Raw genomic sequence first — 27,639 nt, forward strand, 5'->3', positions numbered from 1 at the left:
TCTGTTGTTTTCCTCAATTTCTTTGCATTGATCACTAGCCCCACCATCATTTAATCAGTCGTCTAGTGTTATCTTTGTACCTCTTCAAATTACTTGTGACTATTCTTTTCCATCCCCATTTCCATGACTTAGTTCAAATGCTCATCATCTTACCTGTAGAACCTTGAAACATTTTTCTCTTGCATCTTCTCACCACCCTCTATCTCTGTTATTCATAGACTATATAAATATCAGTCATATTATGAGCAATGGAATAACAAAACATTGTATGACATTGACCATATTACAAAATTCACATTACACAGCGCCCTTTCTAAAGTTTCAAATCTGGTCATATTCCTGGCACCACATTGCCTGCCAAAGTAAATCCACTCTCCTCAGCATGGTTATACCACCCAGGCTCCATCTTAGTTCTTTAGCTTCTTCCCCAACTCCATCCATGCCCTATACTCCAGCCATACAGACCAGATCTGCAGTTCTCAAGAGAAGTTCTTATGTTGCCTGAATGGACTTGGACATATTTTCTCAGCCAGACTCATTTCCACCCCATCTCCTCTGTCTTGCTGCCAGAATCTATAAACATCCTCCAAAACTTAGCTCAGCCTTCACCTCCACTGTGGAGTTTTTCATCTCACCAGACTGGATTGCCTGGGTCTGAAAAAGCCTGAAATCTCCCATAAGTCCTTGAAGTATTACACTTCTGTGCTGTCCTGTAACTCCTCATATATATCCCCCAACTGTAATGCCAGCTCCTCATAAAATCACGACCAGCCCCATGTTTATAAGAGACTAGACCATAAGAGATATATAACAAGTATTTCTTGAGTAGATTAATGAATCTTGCACTTGTATGGTATATATTTCTTCTAAGGAACATAATTTTCAATCTCTAGTTTGTGAGCTTGAATTAATATTTCCCCATGGTACTTGAGATTTCTTTTATACGTCCTCAGAGTGGAATTTAATTAAACCATACTTAACATAATTACTGCATATCTGGGCTTGAAAACAAACAAAAGACAGAATCCATAGTGTTGTGAAGCTCACAGTTGTGAGGTCATGGTGGCATCGTAGACTTTTGAACTTTAATCAAGGTTCATTTTAAGGAGTGGAAAGTAGTGAGGTGAAGTCTCAAAGACAGCCTGTAGCAGAATTAGACTAGAGCCAAAATTTCCAAGTAGGAAAAACACAACACAACACACACACACACAGAAACAGAGAGTAGAAGAGTGCTGTGTAAGTGCAGGAAACATTTATATTTAGCCAGTAAATGACACCTATTTTATTTTTTTATTTTCAAAGAGCTATTTATTGTTGTTAATGTTAGGCTATGCTGGGTCTTCGTTGCTGCACACAGGCTCTCTCTAGTTGCCATGATTGAGGGCTACTCTCCAGTTGCAGAGCACAGGCTTCTCTTGTTGTGGAGCATAGGCTCTAGAGTGCGCGAAGCTTCAGAAATGGCAGCACCTGGGCTCTAGAGCACAGGCTCAATAGTTGTGGTGCGTGGGCTCAGTTGCTCCCCAGGGATCAAACCCATGTCCTGCTTTGGCTGGCGGACTCCCAAACCGCTGAACCAGGGAAGTCCTGTTTTTATTTTTTTTTATTAATTATTATTATTTTGCCACACTGTGTGGCATGTGGGATCTTAGTTCCCTGGTCAGGGATTGAACCTGTGCCCTTTGACTGCCAGGGAAGCCCCATGACACCTTTTTAAAAATTGGAAACCACTAGTAAAGTGATGAGATCATTAGTAGCCTCAGACAAGTCAGTTAGGCTCTGTGCCTCATTTTCTTTCATTTATAAAGCAGGGGTAATAATGGCTGCCATCTGGAGTGTTGAGGGAATTATAAATGTTGCAGGTGAAACACTCCATCAGCTAGGAATGCTTTGGCTGTGAGCAGCATAAAACCCAGTAATACCTGAAGAAGGAAATGGCAACCCACTCCAGTATTCCTGCCTGGGAAATTCCAGGGACAGAGAAGCCTGGTGGGCTACAGTCCATGGAGTCGCAAAGAGTCAGACGTAACTGAGCGACTGAACACATTGAGGACTAAGAAATACAAGATATATCACTAATATAACACTAATTTGTACATATTATCACTTATTAGAACATCTGTAGGGTATGTCAGCTATCACTTTGGAGAATCATGTTATCATACTGAAATTATACTCAAAGAAGCCTAGGAAAAACAATGGAAATGTTTAAAGTATATTTTCCCTATGAAAGAGTATTCATAAATCTTACAGATTTCAAAGAATATAAAACATGAACTGGAAAACCCATGAAAAATATATAAAGTCTTTGGGTATCATAATTATATCTCTCAACTAAGTGATGTATTATATGCTGTATCACATGCTTTTCACAAAATAAAACATGAGATTTAACGAATGTTTTTATTGTGAAAAAAAACAATCGTAGGATCTTAAGCAAATAAGCTTTTTTTGTAATATATATTAAAAGTCTGAATGGAGGAAGTGGCTGGCCTTAATCCAGCAGCATGAGTCTTGGAAAGTTTCTTGGCCTTTTCTTTATGTTGGTGGCCTCCTGCTGGTCACATGAGGGTTAAAGGGCCTGCCATCATGCCTGCATTCCAGACTGAAATGATGGGGGAAGGAGAAAGGTCCTCCTGGGACACCTGTCCCTTGTTATGGGGACCGCAAGTTCATCTAGAAACGCCCAGCAGAATTCTGCTTATAACCGTGCTATCCTGTCACCATCCGTAGCTAAACAAAAAGCTACAAAAGCAGCGGTTTGACTTTTAAGCGTCTGGAGTAGAAATGTCAGGAGAAAGGGAATGGGGAGTAGCTTTAATTTTTTTTTTTTTAATTTGGCTGTGCTGGGTCTTAGTTGTGGCATGCAGAATCTTTTAGTTGTGGCTTCTTGTAGGATCTAGGTTCCTGACCAGGGATGGAACTCAGACCCCTGCATTGGGAGAATATAGTGTTAGCCACCGGGCCACTAGGCAAGTCCTGGGAATAGCTTTTCAGTAGTCAATGAACAAGACCTTTCATAGGAACCTACCATAGGAGGCTTAATTTTGTTCTTGTTGTTTAGTTGCTAAGTTGTATCTGACTCTTTGTGACCCCATGGACTGTAGCCTGCCAGGCCTCTTCGTCCATGGGATTTCCCAGGCAAGGATGCTGGAGTGGGTTGCCATTTCCTTCTCCAGGATATCTTCCCCACCCAGAGATCAAAGCCACATCTTCTTCACTGGCAGGTGGATTCTTTACCATTGAGCCACCTGGGAAGCCCCAAGAGGGTTAATGATGAGCAGTAGTTGAAATTTTAAATAAATCTTTGAGGTTTGCTATGAATTTTGCAGTTGTCTTGATCTCTGCACTCTTAAACAATGAACTTCTCATTACAGAGTAAACAAAGAATTGGCTGGTTTTGGTGTGTGGTCTGTGGCTTCACCACATATCTTACACATTTCTTGAAGCTGCCTGGGATGGTGGGGATTTGGTGACTTGGGTCGTGAACGCCATTATTTTGTCGTTAGCCTTCATGGTAAAGATCCAGTATGAAGCTGGTCTTTTTATCTATTTTTAATACCTTGGATTTGGAGGTAGAGGAAATTAGATGAAACCCCCAAACACACCGAAGATCATGAAATAATGAAAATGTAAGTGGAAACATGCAGAATCAATGCATCCTTTATCATTCTTAACAGCTTAAATAAAATGACTGACTATTCCCAAAGTCAAAAATAATTCAGAATTTAATTGGCAAGGGTATTTTAAGGTTCTGTCTTTTTCTATTTTTCTCCCGCTTTGGTGAAGCTATGAATTATGTTGCAGGCACTGAGCATCTTGAAATAGTAGTTACTAAGACAACGTCTTGAATTAGGAATTAATTGAATCTTTAAAAATTCTCCTATGTGCGCATACAAACATACTGGTATTGTGCTTCTCATCTTGCCTTGGCACAACATCTTCCTAAGAGGAGATTATATTCTTTAAATTTTGAAAGTTAACATTTTCACACCTCCATAAGTAAGTAGAATCCTTTCCACATGATAGAGAATCTTCTTCCAAAAGGAAAGCTACTTGCTACACATAATGGAGTCATATTATATGACTCAACTTCCACCAAATTATGGTAAATAGCTGCTGTTATCTGAAAGTTGATTCCAGAGTTCCCATGATTATTTGTCCACGATACCTGGGCCTGTTAACTGTTTGCTTTTCTTAATTTCTTGTTGTGAGCATGAGGTTCCTCCAACATGGTAAATTATGGACACTGAATTTGAGCTATGTAAGAGCTGGAAGACACTCCTGATGATATGAACTAAGTATTCCAGCAGAATATTTCTGTTCTTTAGGGAAGCATAAGTCTTCCTATAGTCACAGAAGTTTAGAGGTAAAAGATACTGTCAAGGACACACGAATCAAAGTACCGATTAGCTAAGTCACTTTCCCAGCACTGTTAACTAGTGGCAGAGAGAAAACAAAATCCCAGGTCTTCATACACTTGAACTCCTTCACACTGTTTTGCAGAAATAACAACGGTCCTCTGCCATCTGCTTCATTCTCTACCTCCAGGTTGTGTGTCAACCACTGTAAAGTGCTATGGATCCAAAAGGGGTTGAGACGTGATCTTGCCCTTACAGAGCTCATAATCTTTAGAATCTTTGAGAGGAATGAGGAAAATGGGAAGGCCCTGGTCTAAGTCAAGTCATCTCTGCCCATGTAAGAGAGGCAACAGTCACATGGTAGTGATTTAAATTAAATGAAGACTTTTCTCTTACTAATTCTCTCTGCTCTACAAAATCTGTCTTAAAAGGTTGTATTATGGCTTTGTGTCCAGCAGAATGAGAAAACAAATCTCGGCTCAGCCTTTTGTCTTTCTGCCTCTCAATGTCTTTGCCAGTAAATAAGGACGATGACAGTGCTTACCCCTAGACTTGTGACGTTATAACACAGAATCTCTAATACGTGCATTACAGAAAGAGCTTACTATAGGCCAGGTGGTCTTCAGAGACTCCAATTTTCTTCTTATATTTATGCAGTCCAGTTTTCATCTCTCAAACAATTTGACCTTCAAGACTACAAGGTAAAGTTTTCTCAATACCCTTCCTTTTATGCCTTCAGGATCTGGTGACTCCCAAAGCTGCTGGCAATGCAGAGCTCTTAGAAATTTACAGGAGTGACTGTGGATTAGGGGTGGGAGTGGGAAGAGTTGAGTAGGATGTGTGGAGTGGGAAAATGGGAAGAAAGTTGTAGCCAGCAGCCACTGCAGGCTCCCCCACCATGATAGAAGTGTGGCTGCCAGTCCTCCAATCCAGGCCAACTCTAGAGCAGCCAACTGAACTAAGAGCCTTCAGCCCCAGTGTTCAGGATTTCCATTCTATTCTCATTTCTCACCCACTGCCATATGAGTATCAGCAGGGGCTAGTTTAACATGATTTAGGAAAATATTCTCTACACTGGGAATAGTTAGAAATTTCTGATGGTTTTTTTTTATTATTATAAAACAATGATGGCTTTCTTCATTGTAAAAAGAATATGTCATTTTTAAAAATTGGAAAGAAAAATGTTGAAACATAAACACAATATTTTGAAATGTCACCATCTTCTAAACACAAGCATGGCAGTGAGTTGTTGAGAAAAGATTTGATATATGAATAATCAGTATTTCACCAGGGCTTCCCTGATGGCTCAGTGGTAAAGAACCCGCCTGCCAATGCAGAAGACATGAGTTCAATCCCTGGGTAGGGAAGATCCCCCGGAGAAGGCAACCCACTCCAGTATTCTTGCTTGGGAAATCCCACGGACAGAGGAGTCTGGTGGGCTACAGTCCATGAGGTGGCAAAAGAGTTGGACGTGATTTCACAGCTAAACAACAACATTTCACCAGTGTTTCAGGAAAAAATGTTTTTCTTAGCTTAAGCTTTAAAGTGTCATAATCAGTCAGTCAGTTCAGTCGCTCAGTCGTGTCCGAGTCTTTGCGACCCCATGGACTGCAGCAAACCAGGCTGCCCTGTCCATCACCAACTCCCGGAGCTTGCTCAAACAATAATAAATATATTCAGAGAATTCATTTGCTTCATTTCAGGTATCTTTATTGGTATGTATATTAGTATAGTATGTATATTTTGTTCCCATAAATTTGGGAAACGTAAGTGAATATGTGTATGTCAAGGACAACTTTGATCTGTAATCATCTGTAATGAATTAATATCTAGTACTCTATGCTTTCTGGACATTATGAAATACAAAAATAAATGCCCTCAAAATGCTCAGAGTCTACTTGGGGAAACAACCATTTCATTGCTGCCAGAAGCTGACCTCATTGTCTTGCTAGCAGCTACTGACTGTGGTCCAAGATTCTAAAAAAAGACATCCCAACTCACAAGTCAGCTCCAAATTGCAGAAGAAATACAGTTGCACATTTACCACCAGTTCTCTGGTCTTCCTTTTCTATCTCCCGGTGCTACCTCATCTACTGTCTATTCAAGGAGAAATGTGTTGCTGAGCCTTTGTTCTACTTACACATTAAAATATAGGATTGAGGACATCCATTCACATGGGTCAGGACACTGGGCTTTAAAATTTTTAGATTATTCATAGAAATTTTTGTTCTGAGTTACCTAAATATCTGCCTTAGTTCTTTAAAAGTATACTTGTAGGATAAGATTGAGTCATAGTCAAAAGAATGTTTGTTTATCCACTTAGCTGGTACACCAGAAAAGGGAGCCATATTTATCCAAATCTGAGTTGCTTGGCAACTGCATCAGCCTTCCATTCTAGTTAACCAGCTGTGGATGGAGCTGTTAGAGTCCAGTATATGAGCTAACACTCACATATTCACAGAAGGCCTAGATCTACAGCCAACCTGGCCTATGATCTCAATAGAATCAATGCTTCTGGCATTTATAAGATAATAAGCTCCCAGATTTGAAAGGGGCCCAAAATGTTATTTAATCTAAGTGCCATCCTGTCTATAACTTCACTGCTGAGCTCTGGACCAACCGCTGCATAAACATCTGCCAAATTCAGTGAACTATTAAACGCAGAACTTTTTTCAACAGTGCATTAGCATGCTTGAGATTAAACAGATGGGAGATTTCCAAATAATAACAGTGTTTATGTTTCAACATTTTTTGTTCTCCAATTTTCTTAAAAGGACACATATTCTTTTTACCATGAAGAAAACCATTATTGTTTATCCCATCTTTGGACAGTTTTTACCCTTAAAAATTCTTCCTTAGACTGAGACAAAAATCTGTCTTTTAATTCTCCCCATTAAAGATAGTTTACCTCTTGGTGTCTTATAGATCAAATCTAATTTCTTTCCCATATAACAACCTAGCAACATTTTATCTTCATCTAAGTTTTTCTTCGAGGCTAAATTCTCCTTTTCTTTAATCAAACCTTGCATACATAGTGCTGAGTCCTTCGTGATTTTGATTACTTGTCTCTAAATTTAAACTAGTTTTCGTATATTGTTTTGAAAGTGCTACTCTTAAGAGTAGATCATAGCCTTCCAGGGGTCACAGAATCAGTTGGAACTATGAATTTATGCCTTAACTTGAATTTATGCCTCGCTTCTAGTAAGGCAACTCAAAACTGCATGACCTTATTAATACACATCATGCGAAAAGTTGACTCATTGGATAAGACTCTGATACTGGGAGGGATTGGGGGCAGGAGGAGAAGGGGACGACAGAGGATGAGGTGGCTGGATGGCATCACTGACTCGATGGATGTGAGTCTGAGTGAACTCCAGGAGCTGGTGATGGACAGGGAGGCCTGGCGTGCTGCAATTCATGGGGTCGCAAAGAGTCAGACACAACTGAGCGACTGAACTGAACTGAACTGATTAATACACATAATATTTGAACTTGATACATTTTGAGTTGTTGAAAACGAAAACTTCTGTGGCTTGTCCACATACAAGCTATTAAACAAAGTCTCCTCCATCACGTTCATATGTTTTAGAGTTTGGGGACCCAAATGTAAGACCTTAAATTTACCCTGCTAAATCTCATCTTATTTAATTCTGTCTCTTGGATTAATCAGTCAAAGTCTCCTGATTCTTCTCTCCAGTATATCCTTTCTTTCAGCTTAGGTTCTTATAAATATGTGATGAACCACACTGTTTATACTCTTCCCCAAGTAGATGACAAAAATGTTTAATGGATGCAAAGGACAGAATCCCATTGTAAATCTTGAAACCTATCACCAGACTGACAGTGATCCATTAATCCACCTTTGATTACAGTCACTGAAGCAGTTACTCATGTTTGCCTCTAGCCCATAATCCACTCTTCATGAGGGATATATGTATCAGGAAGAACCTTGTCAAAGGCCTTCCTGGAGCCAGAAGAAGAGAACTAAGATATACTGGCCACCTCTTGCCTTCAAGTAATTTATATTACCTCATTTAATTCATTTGGTTAATTAACAAATGTTTATTGATCATGTATTATATTCCAGGTGCTATTCTAGGCTCTGGGGCTATATAACAATACAAGATTTTTAAAAATTACCATACATACAAGTATTATCCTCATTTTGCAGAGTAGGAAATTGAGGCCTAGAGATGTGAACCAATTCCCAAAGTGAACATATAATTCACACACACACACACACACACAAACACAATGAGCTGTGGAAGAACACAGAGATAATTACAATCAGCAGTTGTTTCTGAGTGGCACAGAGACTTGGGGATTTGGGAGGCTTCTTTTTATTATTATAATAATATACCCTTTTTTCTGCTAAAAAAAAATCCAGTTTCAGTTATTACTTTTTCAATAAAAGTCTGGTTCATTATGGTTTTATTAGTGGCAGGGTGGGAGAAGGCGGAAGGGTAATGGTGAAAGATTAAGGACATGAACTTAAATTCATTACCTAGAAGAATAAAGACAAATATAAGATATTCTAAATTACTTTGCTGGTATCTTCTGAATTAAATATAGTATTAGTGTTCTCTTTGGGAACTGAGAGCACGAAACATCCTCAATCCTCATCTTCTTCTAAGCCATGACTTGGGGCCATGGTACAATATTTATCGGGCTTCCCTAATAGCTCAGTTGGTAAAGAATCCGCCTGCAATGCAGGAGACCTGGGTTCGGTTCCTGGGTCAGGAAGATCCCCTGGAGAAGGGATAGGCTACCCACCCTAGTATTCTTGGGCTTCCCTTGTGGCTCAGTTGCTAAAGAATCCACCTGTAATGTGGGAGACCTGGGTTCGATCCCTGGGTTGGGAAGATCCCCTGGAGAAGGGAAAGGTTACCCACTCCAGTATTCTGGCCTGGAGAATTCCATGGACTATACAGTTGCAAAGAGTGTCAGACAAAACGGAGCAACTTTCACTTTCACAGTATATATAAAAGCATATGTGTATCTTTTTTATTGAAGCTCTTCCCATGTAAGATAGGAGAACTTGCCACATTCTTTTTAATACTTACATTGTACAACCCTGCAGAAATGTACTATATCGGATTTAATACCAGCCTCCTATTGATGGACAGTTGCCTTGTTTCTAGCCTTCACAATTGAGAGCAATTATTTTAATTTAGTTACTTCAAAATATATAACATATACCAAGTGCCAAGCAGTATTCCAAGCAGTTTACAAAAGCGAGCTCATTTAATCTCTAAAATAACCCTTTGCTGTAGGCACTGCTACTATCATGTCTGCTCTGCAGATGAGGAAACTGAGAGTAGAGCAATGAAGTGATTTGTCCCTGGTCACACAGCTTAAAAGCAAGAGCTGGCATTCAAACCCAGGCTGTTCTGGCTGAGGATTTGTCTTAACCTTTGCTGGGATTTGATTCCTCTTCATTGCTGCAACATAATTGTCTGTTCCTGAAGTAGATCGGTTGCTAGGCATAAGGAATGAAGCATGCTTTTAGTAGCCAGCATTAGCATGTGGGAAAAAACTGAGAAGAGAAAAAATAGATGGCAAAATGCATCTAGAGCCACTTTCGTTCCACTCTGCCGTGCTTACTCCCAACAACCTCTGAGAGCATTTTGAAAGGCAGGCAGACCAAAGCCTCCCAAGTGCTAAGTTTCCCTACAAGTAGGAAGTCTCTTCAACCAGGCACACTGAAGTAGAAATGACAGCCCAACAAAGATCATCAGCTTTGAAATTTTGCAGAAAAATAGTACAGACACTAATGTAATTTTATATAAAGTTTCATTAAGGTGCATAATTTTAAGTTAAGGGTAAACAATCTAAGTTCTCTAAAAGAAGAATTTGTTTCAAGAAAAAAAAATTTTTTTTCTGGAACTACAATCGTAGTTTCTCAGTCAGAAGAGAAGTAATTTTGTTGTGATGAAAAACTCAAAAGCCAAAATGCACTCAATTCTTTTTCCCAGATGTAGTGCCATTGGTTTTCTGGTGCCAGTTTTTATATTTCTTAAAGATGACATTGCATGCTGCCAGTAGTAATACTATTTGAATCTCGTAAGTCTTCAGGGGGACCTTGTCAACACTTTGGGTTTTAAACTTGACAAGTTCCACTCTCCCATGCTCAAGTGGTAAATACAAAAAATAACTTCCAGTTTCTTTTAGTACATATAACACTAATTAGTTCATTGCTCTAATTTTACATCTGGCCTTTGGTACAGCTGAAGCTTTGCCTGTATATTAGTAATGACATAAATGTTTGCACATCTTTGAAAGTCTGAGAATATGAATCAACTTAAGAGAAACAGATTTGATTGGAACAGAAGAGCTACATCTGAACAATTTCTTTACTGTTGTTAATGGTGGTAGAAATGCAATTTGAACTTCAAGATGAAAAAAAATTATGGAGAATAAATGAAGAGAGGGAGTGACTGCAAAGTATATGCAACTCTTGGCAGTCAAAAGAGAAAAATTCAGAAAATTAATGGCTCATGTGGGAGACATGAATTAATTTGGTGTTCTAAGCAAAAAGATAACATTTCCCAAGTATAGAAGAATTTATAAATTCTGCCGTTTTGAATCAAGATGTGGTATCTGCACACAGCTGAAAGAGCTGTATTGCTAGATATAGCCATTTCACACTAGGAACTCTGGCCTGAAGTGATGGGTGCAAGGCCTCCTGCACACAGCACCCTGTGAGTAAGCAGAATGACTAAGCACAAAGGAAAGAGAAGGGGAAAAAAGATTTTATTTTATTACCCAGATTCTGTTTTTATTTATCAGGAATTGTTAGTGGGCTTTGCTGGTGACATTTTCCCAAGTAAACAATAAATCTTCACCCTCCAAAACATAGATGTAATTCATTGCTCTGTGTATTTGGAATGAAATCAAATCTGATAAGGCTTCATATACATCAGAAATGTGAAGAACTTTAGATAGTCATGGGAATAATTCTGCCTGATCTCATATCACCTGTGTAGGAAAAAATTCTGATGGCCTTTGAAATGTACCGAAAGGTTCAGTTCAGTTCAGTCCAGTTGCTCAGTCGTGTCCGACTCTGCGATCCCATGGACTGCAGTACACCAGGCTTCCCTGTCCCTCACCAACTCCTGGAGCTTGCTCAAACTCATGTTACTAGTGGTTTTCACGGAAAACTATGTTCAGTTTAGAGCACATTCTTTTGGACTGTCTCGTTCTAGAGGGCTTGTGTCCTTCATTGCCTTTGAGCTATTTTACAGCTCTGTAATTTGTAGATAATGAATGCAATGCAAATATTTTTTGTCAATAGTCCCACAAATAAATTTTGGAGCATCAGAAGACAATTGCTTTCTCTCTCTTACCCTGCAGACATAGATAATTTTTGCATCTATTTGCATATTTATTTCATAATTTTCCTGTACCTCCACCTTTGAAATTCTCCTTGAAACCAGCTGTAACATCTTATTGGTTCCTTTATTAATTAATGAGTTAAATGTCTTGGTACTTATTGATTTTAGATGTACTATATAAAATTCACAGTTTCTCTTTTTTGAAAATTATTTTTAATGATTTAACCAATTCCTATACATTCCAATTTAATTAACATTTAAAATTATTCAAGACATCACTTCATTTTGCAAGAGAACCTCCAGCTTCCATTTCCAAAGAACAGAATATGGAAATATGGCTATTCCCCCAGCTCTGCTCATCATCCCTATCTTGCAAGTAAATTTTTTCTCATAATTTAATAAGATCTTTTGTTTCCCTTATAAATGTTTCATTCATCAACTTCCTTGGAGCCAAGAAAACTCGTCAAAGAGACAGCCATTCTGTGAGTGGAGTAGGTTTTCTTATTTCCCCCCTTTCCTTGTTTTTGGTACTTTTAATATCAGTGCTATCTTTCTTTTTATTTTACAGTGTGTAAGCCAACTGATATTATATATGAGTGAGTGAGCAAGTGAAGTCGCTCAGTCGTGTCCGACTCTTTGCGACCCCATGGATTGTAGCCTACCAGGCTCCTCCCTCCATGGGATTCTCCAGGCAAGAGTACTGGAGTGGGTTGCCATTTCCTTCTCCAGGGGATTTTCCCAACCCAGGGCTCGGACCCAGGTCTCTGGACCCGGGTCTCCCGCCTTCAGGCAGATGCTTTAACCTCTGAGCCACCAGGGAAGCCCTGATATTATATATAGTCTAATATTTATGTATATATATAGTCTAATATTTATGTAGAAAGTATACTTGTGGTGGGGGTCAAATTTAAGAAATGCCCCCCAAGGAGGTCTTTCAATTATATAGGTCTTGCATAATCTGTTCAGATTCTCCTGGTGCATAAATTAATACTGAGTACTGAATATTTGAGAAAATAGAATCTCTAGCTTCCAGGAAATCTTTTAATAAATGAGTATCACAAATCTTTCAGCAATTATTACTAAGGTCTTATGTATTAGATAACCACATACACATATGCCCTCACCCCAAAATACTGAAAAGAAAACATATGTTTTTCATTGAACTTGATTTCAGTTTTAGACTTCCTTTAAATCTGCAATCAGTATACCTTTGAAATAATGGGCTTCCCTGGTGGCTCAGACAGTGAAGAATCTGCCTGCAATGCAAAATCCCAGGTTCGATCCCTGGGTTGGGAAGATCCCCTGGAGAAGAAAGTGGCAACCCACTCCAGTATTCTTGCCTGGAGAATTCTATGGACAGAGGAGCCTGGTGGGCTGTAGTCCATGGGGTTGCAAAGAGTTGGACACGATTGAGTGACTAACATACACACACACACACACACACACACACACACACACACACCTTTGAAATAAGTGGAAACATTTGAGGTGTTCCTATAGTATTCTGATTATCAGGAGCAAACAGGAACCAGCAGTTTGTAGTGACAGAATTTTATTAACAGTTTAAAACTATTCTTATGGAATCTACAGCTCAAGGGTCATAGAAGACTCAAGAAGGACTAGGAAGGTTTGATTAGTTAACCCTCATAGTGACCCATGGTACTTCTTGCATCCACAGCAATCTTTTCAAGAATTGAGAGCCCTGTTGAGTTTTTTTTTTTTCTTTAACTTACTGTTTTAAAAAATCTAGAAATAGGAACTGTTGTCAACTCTGTTCCCTAAGCTCCCCAGGAAACAGTATATTCATAAGAATAAATAGACCCAAGAATGCTACTTACATTTATAGCTAAATCAATTTTGTTTTAGTTTTATATTTCTCAATGCTATAAATGATAACACTTTCTATAATACTGTTTACTTAACAGCAGAGTTATCCTTCACATTAAAAATCCTCAGTCCTGCTGAGTCCCTTTCTGATCCTCCCAGTAGTTCTACTGGTCACCTGGGGGAAGTATAGGGTGGTATTTGAGAGTCAAGCCAGATCCCACCATTTACTTAATCACTTATTTCAATCGCCATTCTGGAAAATGACTAATAATGGTGTCTGTCTTAGAGGGCTGGTTTGAGGATTAAGAAAATCAATGTGGGGACTTCCCAGGGGTCCAGTGGCTGGGACTCCGAGCTCCCAATGCAGGAGGCCCAGGTTCTATCCCTGGTTGGGGAACTGGATCCCATATGTAACTGGGAGTTCGTATGTTGCAACTAAAGAAAGAAAAAGAAAAAAGATCCTGCCAGCCACAACTAAAGATCTTGTGTCCCACTACAATGATCTAAGATCCCATGTGTCACAGTAAGACCCAGCATAGCCAAATAAATAAATAAAAATAAATATTTTAAAAGGAAAATTGCTGTGTGTAAAGCATGGTATCTGGGCTGCAGTAGGCACTCAATAAACATTAACATGTGCAGGTCAAAGACTGACTCAAAAACCGTTGTGTACCAAGGCAAATAACCCAGGAACAACCCACTCCATTTAACAATCCACTCCACTTAGACTCTGCTTTCCTCCCCTGAGACAGGTAGCAGAAATGAGCTCTCTTTGCCTTGAGACCTGGTAGAAGTAGAAGACAGAGGAGGCAATCCCTCCCAACCCCCTCGCCCCCAGCATTTGTTAAAGCATCCTTTGAGGCAGTGGTTCTCAAGGGTGGCACAACTATTTCTCTAATGGCTCTTCAATATCCTCCCGGTTGGTTTGTGAACATCGTCCTAGATTCAGGCACAAGCAAGAAGACTTAAAGAAAAAAATCTCACTGCTCTAAATAAATTCAGGTCTCCCAACTCAGATAAATTATTTGAAATTTTTTAAACAAGTTAATTTTTAAAAATTTCTCTGTATATAAAATCATCTCTGTGCTTTATTCATCCTGTAATGGCACTTCATGTGGAAAATATAAAGATATTTTTCTTCTATATCCTACAGGACAGCCAAACAGTAGCCACTAACTCCTGTGGCTATTGAGCCCTTGTAATGTGTCCAGTGAGGAGCTGAATTTTTCACTTAAGTCAATAAAAATTATAATAGCCACCTGTGACTAGAAGCTACCATACTGGGCAGAATAACTCTAGAACCCTTGTCACCAGAAATCTGTTTCTTCATTCTTTCCCTGTCTGGTTGCTATTTTAACTTTTCAGCCCTCACCAAAGGGGGACTGATAAAGATGATTCCTGGCAGCAGTGGTGGACATTTCTGCTCTGGGAGGTGAAGTGCGTGGGATGGGGTAGGGAAGCACACCCGAGCTTTTCAGATCACACTTAGATGAACACCTCCATCATTACAGAAAGTTCTTTTGGACAGCACTGTTCTCTAGAGGGTGGCTGAAGGTGTTTGAACATGACAGGTTTGAACTAATGGACAAAATGAAAGCTGCTGTCTGCACACTTCCAAAGCCAGGACCAGGAAGAGTTATTGAATTATACTGGCTGTCTATCTTAAAATACACAGAGCAAATGCTAGAGTGAATCAGCCATCCTCAAGCAGGCTCAAAACACAACCTGGTCATCATTGCTCTGGACACCAGGGAAAGATGAGCTCTGGGACCTTGGCACATAGGCTGGATTTTATGTGGATAGTTGAAAAACTATCTACAGAATGTACTCTTACATAATGAATAAGCTTCCCTCACTGATAAATGCCAACTTTCCAGTGGACCATGGAAAATTGGCTATTTTTGGCCACTCAGTGGGAGGCCATGGAGCTCTTGCTTGTGCTTTGAAGAACCCTGGAAAATGCAAATCTGTGTCAGCATTTGCTCCAATTTGCAACCAGTCCTGTGTTTTTGGGGGGGGTATGTTGGTTGCTCAGTCATGCCCGACTATTTGAGACCCCATGGACTGGGGCTCACCAGGCTCCTCTGTCCATAGAATTCTCCAGGCAAGGATAATGGAGTAGGTTGCCATTTGGGTGGGTGGGAGGGCAAAAATCTCTCAATGGACATTTGAAATCAGACTGAAATAGTTGAAAAGCTTATGTCACTGCTGTTCTTTGTAAGTTTTATTCAGGTTCTTGCTAGACATGATCAAGGAGGCAACGACTAAACATTTCAGCCACACAGTACTTCCTGACATCAGTTGTTTTTAGATTACAAGAGGGTTATGATTATAGTTACTTTTCTTTGCAATCTTTTTTAATGACCACATCAGTATTTAAGCAGTATTCCCAAATTCAGGAAAAATCAGGCACTAGAATCTTTTTTGAGGTATAGAAGTTGAAATAAAGAAAAATACAGTTAATTTGATTTTAAAATATGAGTTTTCATGACACTAAAAGAGTTTGTGTAGTTGAGTGCTTCAGTCATGTCCGACTCTGCAACACTATGGATTGTAGCCCGCCAGGCTCCTCTGTCCAGGGGATCCTCCAGGCAAGAATACTAGAGTGGGTTGCCATTTCCTTCTCCAGGGGATCTTCCTGACCCAGGGATCAAGCTCACGTCTCCTGGATTGCCAGGTGGGTTCTTTACCACTAGCACCACTGGGAAGCATCTAAATACAAGAAAATACATAAGACAAGAAAAGTCCAAGTGCATACTTATGATTGCAGAAGGCTTGTCAAACGTGTTTGAACAGTACCACACAATTATTCAGACTTTTCTATAGTTACTTTTTTAAAGAATGTGGGCAAACTGGTCTTGTTTTACAGATCTCTTTGACACTTTTTATGAGGTTGTAGTAAATCATTCAAGACTTGTCTGAAGAACGAGTTTCTTCAAATGAAGAACTTCATTTGAGTGAGGAATGGATTTTCATTGCTGCATCTGTGAGAGGTAAGAAATTAATCACTTTTTTCTCCCCAAAGTCAACTTAGAATTAAACCCCATATCTTCTCCTTCCTCATCATGTTAGAAACTGGAAGTATAAACTATACTCCATTCTGGGCTGTAGAATCCTTCCCTTCCCTGGGTCTTTCCTGGTGGTCCAGTGGCTAAGACTCAGCACTCCCAGTGCAGGGGGCCCAGGTTCCATCCCTGGTCAAAGAACTAGATCCCATGTACCACAATTAAAGATCCCAAATGCCACCCCTAAAAAAAAAAAACGATCCTTCATGACGCAACAAAGATTGAAGACCCCCAAGTGCCACCACTACGACCTGACACAGCCAAAGAAAGAATCCTTTTTCTCGCCCATCAACCTTTCCCACAGGTATTTGCAGAGGTTGCTACTGCTGCTAAGTCACTTCAGTCATGTCCGACTCTGTGCGACCCCATAGACGGCAGCCCAAGAGGCTCCTCCGTCCCTGGGATTCTCCAGGCAAGAGCACTGGAGTGGGTTGCCATTTCCTTCTCCAATGCATGAAAGTGAAAAGTGAAAGTGAAGTCGCTCAGTCGTGTCCGACTCTGTGCGACCCCATGGACTGCAGCCTACCAGGCTTTTCCGTCCATGGGATTTTCCAGGCAAGAGTACTGGAGTGGGGTGCCATTGCCTTCTCCTTTGCAGAGGTTACATTGATTTTATTTCATCCACTATTATTTCATCAACACTGGGAGAAATTCGCAAAAGTATAGATACTTATTAAAGCTTCAGAAATGCACAATTTCACCCATTCATGCTTTCATTATCCTTAAAACAGGGAATAGAAAATGGAGCTCTTCTAAATTCCTTCCAATTAGATTTAGGACTGCATAGGGAGACCTGCCACAGGGTCACAGGTGGTGAACTTGGAGGTTTTATCCCAGGCCTTGGTTTGCCCCCACCCAAGACACCCACACCCATGCCAGCCAACGCTGGCACCACAGGCTGGTCCTGGATCTGGCTCCATCCATCCTGTCTACCCTGTAGAGAGTCCCAAGCCCTTTCTGCTGCCCGCTCCAGGCCTCCCTCCATGCATGCACTGCCAGATGGATCTAAAGTATTTTCACCTTTTCCCTCACTGTCGCATACCTCCCATTTCTCCAGTCTGCAGCCCTATTGATCCTTGAGAAGTAGAAGCGTGGTCCATCCTAGAAGCATGGTCCAAGGGCCAACACTGAGCCAGATCCCAGCTCCTCAGTCAGAGCCTCCTCCCTTCCACCCACCACTGGTCCACTAACTATTAACAGGTCCAGCAGGACCCAGAGAATTTCTGAAATGGCATAAAGTGAACAGTATGTTCTCTCTGTTTCATATAAAATCTAGCTGCCAGTGGTCCATGGGGATATTCAAAAAGACAGTTATGCAAAATCTAAAAGAATAATAACAACAACAAAAAGCTGAGTATTTACTGTAACTTCAGACATGCTTCAGGGAGCACTGGTGGATGTAGGCAGAGGTATCCACCATGACCACCAGCAAAAGCCCACGTGGTATAAGCAGAAATGTGCATGTTGACTCTCTGTCCTTAATTCCTCTGTATGCTCAGGTTCTTGTTTTGGCAGCTGAGAAAGCCACTGACAGCTGGGGAGTTATTTTCTCCTTTGGTCACAAGATGATGGAGATGATCTAGGGTGGGAAGTGAGGGGGAGAGAAGGAGGAGACAAATGCTCACTGCTCTGACCACACCTGGTAAGAAGGCTCATAGGTCTTCCTTTCATGTAGGTCAGACACCTAAATAACTCGAGTCTATCCCTTGCATTTGACTAGAAACAGCAGGAACACACCAACAAAACTCTCAAGGTGTCATAACGAAGTATCAGGTTTAAATCAGCCTTTTTTTTCTTTTCTTTTTTTCCCTTGGATCATTACAAAATACTTAATCCAGATTGTATTATTTCCAAAAAACCTGAGGAATCCACAGAACTCAATAGAATACTATTTTCCAAGTATGAGAGCTAGCCAGGAAAATTATTAAAAGTTAATCTTTCCTGTTTTGTTGATGACTGTTGAACTAAAACAGGCAGAAACTTGGATATCTAGAGTCGTCCATTGTAAAATGTTTTCAGGCACCCTGACTAGGAATATACCTGATGAGAGGGAGCTATTGTTTTGGAATTTTCCACTTGCTGTCTTAGTGAGTCCATGAATTTGCAGATCAATCCACTCTTTATTTTACATGTGTTAAACATAGTCTGTATTTAATACATGCTGCATATATAATACATCTGTACAATGTTAAATTCATAATGGACCACTGATTATTATATTTACTGCTTAGAATTATCTTGAACAATGAAAGTTTTTTTCCAGACAAGGCATATTTTTTAGATTGTTCCCTAACTGAATGTTGTTGTTGTGGATAGATATTTTGGCATTTCCATCACTTAAAAGAGGGTTGTTAATTCTGGCCACATTCTAGGCAGACTTCTTTACATTCTTCAGTCTTTCTTCCCCATGATGAGCTATTCTTCTTACAGCAGTTCTATGTAAGCATTACCTCTGCTATGATCAAATTAGGCAAGTGTGTTCTACTTAATAAACTAATTTTATTTTTTAAAGTAAAATTCTCTATTTTGACTTCACCTTTAAACTTACAGCAACAAAGTATATCATGTAAAAAATATGAAAAGTGGAAGAACATAAAAACACTAGTGTGTCGTGTTAGGATGATATGATTATTTTTGCTGTGTATTTTCATTATTTTTTGTTTGGTTGGTTGGGTTTTTTGTTTGTTTTTGGCTGCACCATGCAGCTTGTGGGATTTTAGTTCCCCCACCAGGGATTGAACCTGGGCCCATGGCACTGAAAGCACCAAGTCTTAACAACTGGACTGCCAGGAAATTTCCTGTTTTCTTTAGTTTTAAGATATTCCATTAAAATGAAAGATAAACTTGCCTTGTTTAACCATCAGTCTCAGGCAATTCAATTTCTCAAACCTTCTTTATACTCAGAATTAAATACTGTGTTGGCACCTTTCCCTATCCTCTTTCTGAATTCATATTGAGATGGAAAAGGCAATGGCATCCCACTCCAGTACTCTTGCCTGGAAAATCCCATGGACGGAGGAGCCTGGTAGGCTGCAGACCATGGGGTCACTAAGAGTTGGACACGACTGAGTGACTTCACTTTCACTTTTCACTTTCATGCATTGGAGAAGGAAATGGCAACCCACTCCAGTGTTCTTGCCTGGAGAATCCCAGGGACGGGGGAGCCTGGTGGGCTGCATCTATGGGGTCACACAGAGTCGGACACAACTGAAGTGACTTAGCAGCAGCAGCAGGTCTCTTAAATTCTCTTGGATAATCTCTCCCTTAGGCTGCCTCTAAACTTTTGAATCTTGTTTTATTATGTTTTATTACTGTGATTTATTTTTATAATTACTGATTGAGTGTTAGTCACTCAGTCATGTCCAACTTTTTTTGACCCCATGGACTGTAGCCCACCAGGCTCTTCTGTCCATGGGATTCTCCAGGCAAGGATACTGGAGTGGGTTGTCATTCCTTCTCCAGTAATTATAACAAATTATAATTAAATCTGTTACTTCTCATATTCATCATATTTTCAAATTCATTATCTTATTTCTTCTCAATAGTTAGAATTTTAAAAAATATATTAAACATCATGGACAACAGTTATATTTTCTGTACTATCTCAAATGCACTGGTCTATTTCTCTGAGCTCTGACTAAATCTGGATTTGTTTCAGTAGCAAATCAATAAAAACTGCTTACTGACCATGGATTACATGTCATGTTCTCCTTAGTTAGGACCACTGTGTACAGCTATGCAGGTGTGCCCTGCACAAGGGCACCTGGCCAATGGATGAATGGAGGCTATTTGTTCACATCTGCCAAGAGGAGGAGGCTACGGGCAGCCCTTTCTTTAGCATTCAGTTCAGTCGCTAAGTCGTGTCCGACTCTTTGCAACCCCATGAATCCCAGCACGCCAGGCCTCCCTGTCCATCACCAACTCCCAGAGTTCACCCAGGCTCACGTCCATCGAGTCAGTGATGCCATCCAGCCATCTCATCCTCTGTTGTCCCCTTCTCCTCCTGCCCCTTATCCCTCCCAGCATCAGAGTCTTTTCCAATGAGTCAACTCTTCACATGAGGTGGCCAAAGTACTGGAGTTTCAGCTTTAGCATCATTCCTTCCAAAGAACTCCCAGGACTAATCTCCTTCAGAATGGACTGGTTGGATCTCCTTGCAGTCCAAGGGACTCTCAAGAGTCTTCTCCAACACCACAGTTCAAAAGCATCAATTCTTCGGCGCTCAGCTTTCTTCACAGTCCAACTCTCACATCCATACATGACCACAGGAAAAACCGTAGCCTTGACTAGATGGACCTTTGTTGGAAAGTAATGTCTCTGCTTTTCAATATGCTATCTAGGTTCTTTAGCATTACATCAAGTGTGCCTTAGAAAGCATCACTACGAACAAAGCTAGTGGAGGTGATGGAATTCTAGTTGAGCTCTTTCAAATCCTGAAAGATGATGCTGTGAAAGTGCTGCACTCAATATGCCAGCAAATTTGGAAAACTCAGCAGTGACCACAGGACTGGAAAAGGTCAGTTTTCATTCCAATCCCAAAGAAAGGCAATACCAAAGAATGCTCAAACTACTGCACAATTGCACTCATCTCACACGCTAGTAAAGTAATGCTCAAAATTCTCCAAGCCAGGCTTCAGCAATATGTGAACCATGAATTTCCTGATGTTCAAGCTGGTTTTAGAAAAGGCAGAGGAACCAGAGACCAAATTGCCAACATCCGCTGGATCATGGAAAAACCAAGAGAGTTCCAGAAAAAAAAATCTATTTCTGCTTTATTGACTATGCCAAAGCCTTTGACTGTGTCGATCACAATAAACTGTGGAAAATTCTGAAAGAGATGGGAATACCAGAATACCAGATCTGCCTCTTGAGAAATTTGTATGCAGGTCAGGAAGCAACAGTTAGAACTGGACATGGAACAACAAATTGGTTCCAAATAGGAAAAGCAGTATGTCAAGGCTGTATATTGTCACCCTGCTCATTTAACTTATATGCAGAGTACATCATGAGAAATGCTGGACTGAAAGAAGCACAAGCTGGAATCAAGATTGCCAGCAGAAATATCAATAACCTCAGATATGCAGATGACACCACCCTTATGGCAGAAAGTGAACAGGAACTAAAAAGCCTCTTGATGAAAGTGAAGGAGGGGAGTGACAAAGTTGGCTTAAAGCTCAACATTCAGAAAACGAAGATTATGGCATCTGGTCCCATCACTTCATGGGAAATAGATGGGGAAACAGTGGAAACAGCGTCAGACTTTGTTTTTCTGGGCTCCAAAATCACTGCAGATGGTGACTGCAGCCATGAAATGAAAACACGCTTACTCCTTGGAAGGAAAGTTATGACCAACCTAGATAGCATATTCAAAAGCAGAGACATTACTTTGCCAACAAAGGTTCGTCTAGTCAAGGCTATGGTTTTTCCTGTGGTCATGTATGGATGTGAGAGTTGGACTGTGAAGAAGGCTGAGCGCCGAAGAACTGATGCTTTTGAACTGTGGTGTTGGAGAAGACTCTTGAGAATCCCTTGGACTGCAAGGAGATCCAACCAGTCCATTCTGAAGGAGATCAGCCCTGGGATTTCTTTGGAAGGAATGATGCTAAAGCTGAAACTCCAATACTTTGGCCACCTGATGGGAAGAACTGACTCATGGGAAAAGACTCTGATGCTGGGAGGGATTGGGGGCAAGAGGAGAAGGGGACGACAGAGGATGAGATGGCTGGATGGCATCACTGACTCGATGGATGTGAGTCTGGGTGAACTCCAGGAGTTGGTGATGGACAGGGAGGCCTGGCATGCTGCAATTCATGGGGTTGCAAAGAGTTGGACATGACTGAGCGACTGAACTGAACTGAACTGAATGATTAACAGTAAATTTGAACTGTATATTGTTCTGCTTTGAGGCACTTAAATATAGATAGATGAGACCTGGAAAAAATTTTAAGAGAGTGATTTCTATATATTGTAATGAATAAACTGTAAATGTATTCAATTTCAAAGGTATTTAATGACAGAAGAGATGAATGTGGACTGGAGTATTTAGGTATAACTCCAACAGATCAGCGGAATATAAAAAGAATCCTTAGGTTTAAGCCCAGCACTCTTATCTATTTCTAACTACATAAAATTTTCATGCAGGGACAGTCTTATCAGCAAAGTGGGTTAATAGAGACATGCCCGGTCGTCTGAGTGGTGTCCACCAGCCCTCTTCATCATCTCAAATGCCGCTGAACCATTCCCCATGCTCTCCTTGATGCCTGCGATTAGTGAGTTAGCCCTTTGAGTTAAGGTATGGCCATCACAAGATGTCCTTTAAATAAAGAAGATATTCCCCAAAGACTGAACATACCAAACATGGTTGGCCAGGATGATTCTGATCAGCAAGCCTGATCACACCTTTGTTCTGGAGAGCCAGAGACTCTGTTCACCTAAGCCTGAGATGCTGGCTTTGTGGAGGGACTTGGAAAGAAAAAGCAGGAAGGAACCTCTTCTCTGCACTTCTGTAAAATCACTGGTACCTTGATCAATTTTTAGACATAGATGACTCTGAAAAACATGATGAAAGCTGTAGAGTATCTTCCCAGATAAATGCATAAAACCTAAAACATTGCACATGCCTTATGGAGCTCACAGACTCCTGAAGCCATCTAGGGATCTCGGGTTAAGAATCTCTCTTCACTGAACGAATAAAAAGTGCTATTTTTATTGTCTGCAGTGCTGTGTAAACTGGCATTGCTCCCCTTCATTTTCTTTCATTTATAGTTCATCCACTCACCTTTCATGCTCATCTTTCCCACCCCCTACCCCCATCCCCACCCTCATTGGTGGGTGGACAGAATCATCAAAATAATGACTAAGAATCCTCACCTTAGGAAGAAGAGGTATGCTGCTACCTCCAATTTATTTCCTTGCGCTAGAACTATGTAACCAAGAACAAGGTGTAGCCAAAGGAGGCTGGGGCTGTGTGTGGTGGTGGAGGGGAAGGTGGGCGATGGAGGTGATGATGCAAAGGCTATATGGTGTGGCCAGCTCTGGCATAGTTGTAACTGCTCCATCCAGTGAAAGCTCAGTTTAACTCCTGCACACCAAGGAACAATCAGACCACAAGACGTAGCCATTAAGGAGCCTTATAGATGCTGGGTCAGGACAGACGGAAGTAAATTAGATAGAATTCTTTACTAAGGACCTTCACATGGCAAAAGTTTGGACTATTTTAAATTTGTTTTTAGTGTCTTTGACTTTTGGAACACACACTGCCAATGGAGAGGAGAGGGTCAGGATGCAAGAGCTGAGCTCTCCCCATTCCCTATTTGAGAAGAAACAATGTAAATAACTCATTCACATGGTAAGTGTAACTTTTCTCTACTATTATCAGGCTCTGTTTGCTTAGAGAGGGGTTATTCTCAGTACCCACTATGTGTAGATCAGCTGCTGATAAATTACCATTGATAACTTTCCACCTTGGAGTTATTAAAATGAAATGCAATGTCTCATTGGACATTGGTAATGTTTTTTCTTCAAAACTCTTGAAGAGTGTTTGTGGAGACCTGTTGTTATTATTCTTTCTTCCTCATGGGCTTGGAAAAGCTCCAGAAAAGCTGTGAAGACTTCCCTGGTGGTCCAGTGGCTAAGACTCTATGCTCCCAATGCAGGGATTCAGGGTTTGATCCCTGCTCAGGGAACTAGATCCCATGAGCCACAACTAAGAGTTTGCATGCTGCATCTGAAAGCTCAACTGCTGCCACTAAGACATGATGGGTGCGGCCAAAGAAATATTTTTTTTAAAAAGGCAACCTTGGCCATTCACTTATTAAAAATCTGCATTAAAAACTAAACATTAAAAAAAAACAAACAAACCCTGTGTTCATTAGCTGTTTTCTGCTTACTGGTATGATCTCTTACTGGAAAACGGGAAAGGGGATTCAGGTAAAATAGCAAAGGGACTATAATCTGGTCTCAGTATGTCAGCAGCCGTGAGGGTAGGTGATCCTAGCAAAGCCCCTTCATATAAAATTGTCAGTTTAAATGTTTTATACTATATAAAGAAATGTAGAACAGCAGAACCATTCCAGTGATGGGTCCCCCTGTTTCCCACGTGTCTGTCATGTTATCAGCTTTCTGATATAGCCTGGCCGGTAGCAACCAGAATGTTATCCAGAGACAAAATCAGTGGGGAGGAGGAGTCTCAGATGCAATGCAGAGGTGGAATAAAACAAGAATATTGTTAGCTTAGGCAATGAAGGGGACCTTAATTCAAATGCAATGTAACGAAAGGGTGTAGAGGTTGACATGGCACCAGCCTCCTTGTAAAGCAGATAATAAGATCATCTTGTAAGGAGAAAGGCAAGGTTTGGGGATGGAATCTCAAGATCCAAAAAGATTTAGAAGAACCCAGTGTCTGCCCTGTTCTTTCCAACTCTACCACCTTCAGAACTAATTCTGTAAAAGAAAACTGTATCAATAAGTATGTACTCAATGATTTCTTAAGTGTCAGGCTTGAGAAGATAGCCTTGAACCTTTAAATAGACATGATCCTTGCTTTCTTGGAATTTTTGAATCTAGTTGGAAAATATGGACAGTAAGTGTTAGAGAGCTGTGAGGAAGAAGAGTTCACTGGGGGGGGGTGTCCCCCCCCCACCCCATACAGGCATCTGTCACATAGCAGACAGATGCTATGCCAGGTGCAATTTGTGAAGGGAAGAATTCAGGCACCAGGTTAAGACTCATTACTTTCCCATTCAAACTAGTGAATTATTTCTTAGAAAACTTCTCTGTCTCTTATCTCTTTCCAGTCCTGGATGGCACCACCAAATCAACTGTGTCATAATTCTCATCCAAAACTGTCAATAATACCCCAGTGCCTGCCCCTTAGGGTTCAGAGAATTTAGGCTAAGATTGAAGGTCTCCATCTGCTGGGGCCTAACCTTTTTTTCCCCAGATCTGGGTTCCACAACTCTGCTCTCATATAAGTTCATGGATTCTCCTTCATACATGTCCCATCCTTCACCACCTCGCCACTTTTGTCCCTGTTGTCCTTTCATCTTGAGTGCCCTTCCCCCCACTGCCCTTTCTTACTGTCCTATTTCTGCTTGAAAGATCAACTCTTACTTCCACCAGAATGCATTCTCTGGTTCCCAGAATTAGAAAAAACCTCCCTCCCCTGCATATCCACAAACTTTGTTCATACTTCTCTTGGACCATGTTTTAAAGTCTTCCTTACAATGTGGTTATTTTTATACTCTCTTTATCTTCTTACTAGCTTATAGATCCAAGGGGAGGATTTGTGCCTCATTCATTCACCTTTATACTCCATAATACTTTATACTCCAGTGCAAAATACACTTAGCCAAAAGAAATGCTCTATTAATGCTTGTTGAAGTTAATGCTAGAGAAAAAAAAAGTCATGTTAAACTGGAAACTTTGAAGTTTCCTGTGAACCTGTAAAAATTGGTTCTTAAGGATATATTAATTTTTGTATTCCTGGAACATATATATGTATATATATTTTTAAAGATTCGTCTGTTCATTCATTCTTCAGTAAAAATGTATTGAATACCTATCAAATGCAAGGCATGTGCACAGCAGGGACAGCACTGATCCTGGATATGTGTAATGTATCCATTCACCTAGCGATGTGATCAATGACATAAACAATGTCATTCTGTTTCCCTTCTTTCCAGACAAAGGGGAGCAAGAAGGCACCCCTCATCACCAGTGTTGGACAAAGAACAGTGTGTGATAGGAAAAAACCTTAAGTTGTGACCTCTGGGGTGAGAATAGCCTTGTCACGCACAGAACCAAATTACATGCAATTTTAACACCGACAGAAAATACTGGCTTTTTAGACACTATCCTAGTATTTGCTTAGAAATTTTGCTTTAAGAAATATCAATGCAACCCCACCCCCCTTTCTTCTCTGTAATTATTTTCCTAGCATTCATTCAGCGAAGAGCTTCAAGTCTACTTTTTCAGATTGAAATAAACTAATGAAAATTGAAAATCAATGTTTTCTTTCTAACAGTGTTAACAAAAAAAAGTAAAAATCTCCAGTTTTGTAATTGTAGTCAACATACCAAGAGGAATGGCCACAAATACAATAAAAGTAGATTGGTTTAGGGTACCAGGAAGTGGGCTTCCCTGGTGGCTCAGACGGTGAAGAATCTGCCTGTAATGTGGGGAGACCTGGGTTTGATCCCTGGGTAGGAAGGATTCCCCTGGCGGAGGGCTTGGCAACCCACTCCAGTATTTTTGCCTGGAGAAACCCCATGAACAGAGGAGCCTGGCGGACTACAGTTTAGGAGGTCACTAAGCACAGCACTTTTATCCTTAAACAATCAGGCAATTTTTACAAAAAGATGTTGTATGTAAAGTACATTTTAAAATACATTGTTAAAATGTTGTTACAAAATATGAATGCATCTGAACTTGGTGTCTAGCTGAAGTGTTGCTTCTCCACCTCCCTCTCCAGCCAGGAACTTTATCCCTCTACTGGGGTTGGGGAGAACACTGGCCGGTCTGTAGCTCCCCAAGGACCCATCCTTTCTCTGCACAAGCCTTTGAGGATCCAATCTTCGGCTCCTTCAGCCAGGAGCCTCCCGGATCTTTCCAGACTTCTTTGCAAGGCTGCCTGATGCAGCGAATTCATTTCTGTCTGAGCCTGCCGCCCTCTGCCTTCCTCCTCTCGCTCTTTTCTCCCACGGCCCATCTGCCCCTCCTCTCCTCCATCCCCTCTCTCCCCTCCGCTCCCCTTTATTTCCACTCCCCCACGGCGGAGCTTGGCTCCCCTCCCTTCCCCCCTCTCCCTCTCTCTCCCTCTCGGCGAGTCAGTATTTGGAGCTCCCGGAAGCCGCCGGCCACTCTCCCCGGGAGCAGCGTGACCGACACCGACTCCTGCTAGGGGAGGGGGAGGAGGAGGAGGAGGGGAGGAGGGTGCGCGAGTGGCCGAGCGCGGATTGGCATCGCCAGCACCGGACCGCAGAACCCGAGGGCAGGTAATCCAGAGCTGCCGGGCCGGGCCGGGCCGGGCCAGGAGGGGCGCGGGGTGGAGTGGGG

The 27,639-nt window shown here is 41.0% G+C and overlaps 1 protein-coding gene and 1 long non-coding RNA gene across 2 annotated transcripts in view; both read left to right on the forward strand.

The window, feature by feature from the left end:
• The first annotated feature begins 15,730 nt into the window (after nt 1-15,730).
• On the forward strand, nt 15,731-26,533 carry LOC129645477 (uncharacterized). Its single transcript, XR_008711367.1, has 4 exons — nt 15,731-16,512; nt 22,726-22,876; nt 23,817-23,932; nt 26,268-26,533. It is a non-coding gene; the product is annotated as an uncharacterized LOC129645477 (long non-coding RNA).
• An 890-nt stretch (nt 26,534-27,423) lies between these two features.
• CAP2 (cyclase associated actin cytoskeleton regulatory protein 2) overlaps nt 27,424-27,639 on the forward strand; it is a 135,471-nt gene continuing 135,255 nt past the window's right edge. Inside the window, exon 1 of the mRNA XM_055570702.1 lies at nt 27,424-27,578. The gene's annotated coding sequence lies outside the window, so the exon portion shown is untranslated. The remainder of the gene's footprint in view (nt 27,579-27,639) is intronic.

This window comes from Bubalus kerabau, chromosome 3 (genome assembly GCF_029407905.1).
Source record: "Bubalus kerabau isolate K-KA32 ecotype Philippines breed swamp buffalo chromosome 3, PCC_UOA_SB_1v2, whole genome shotgun sequence".
Lineage (NCBI taxonomy): Eukaryota > Metazoa > Chordata > Mammalia > Artiodactyla > Bovidae > Bubalus > Bubalus kerabau.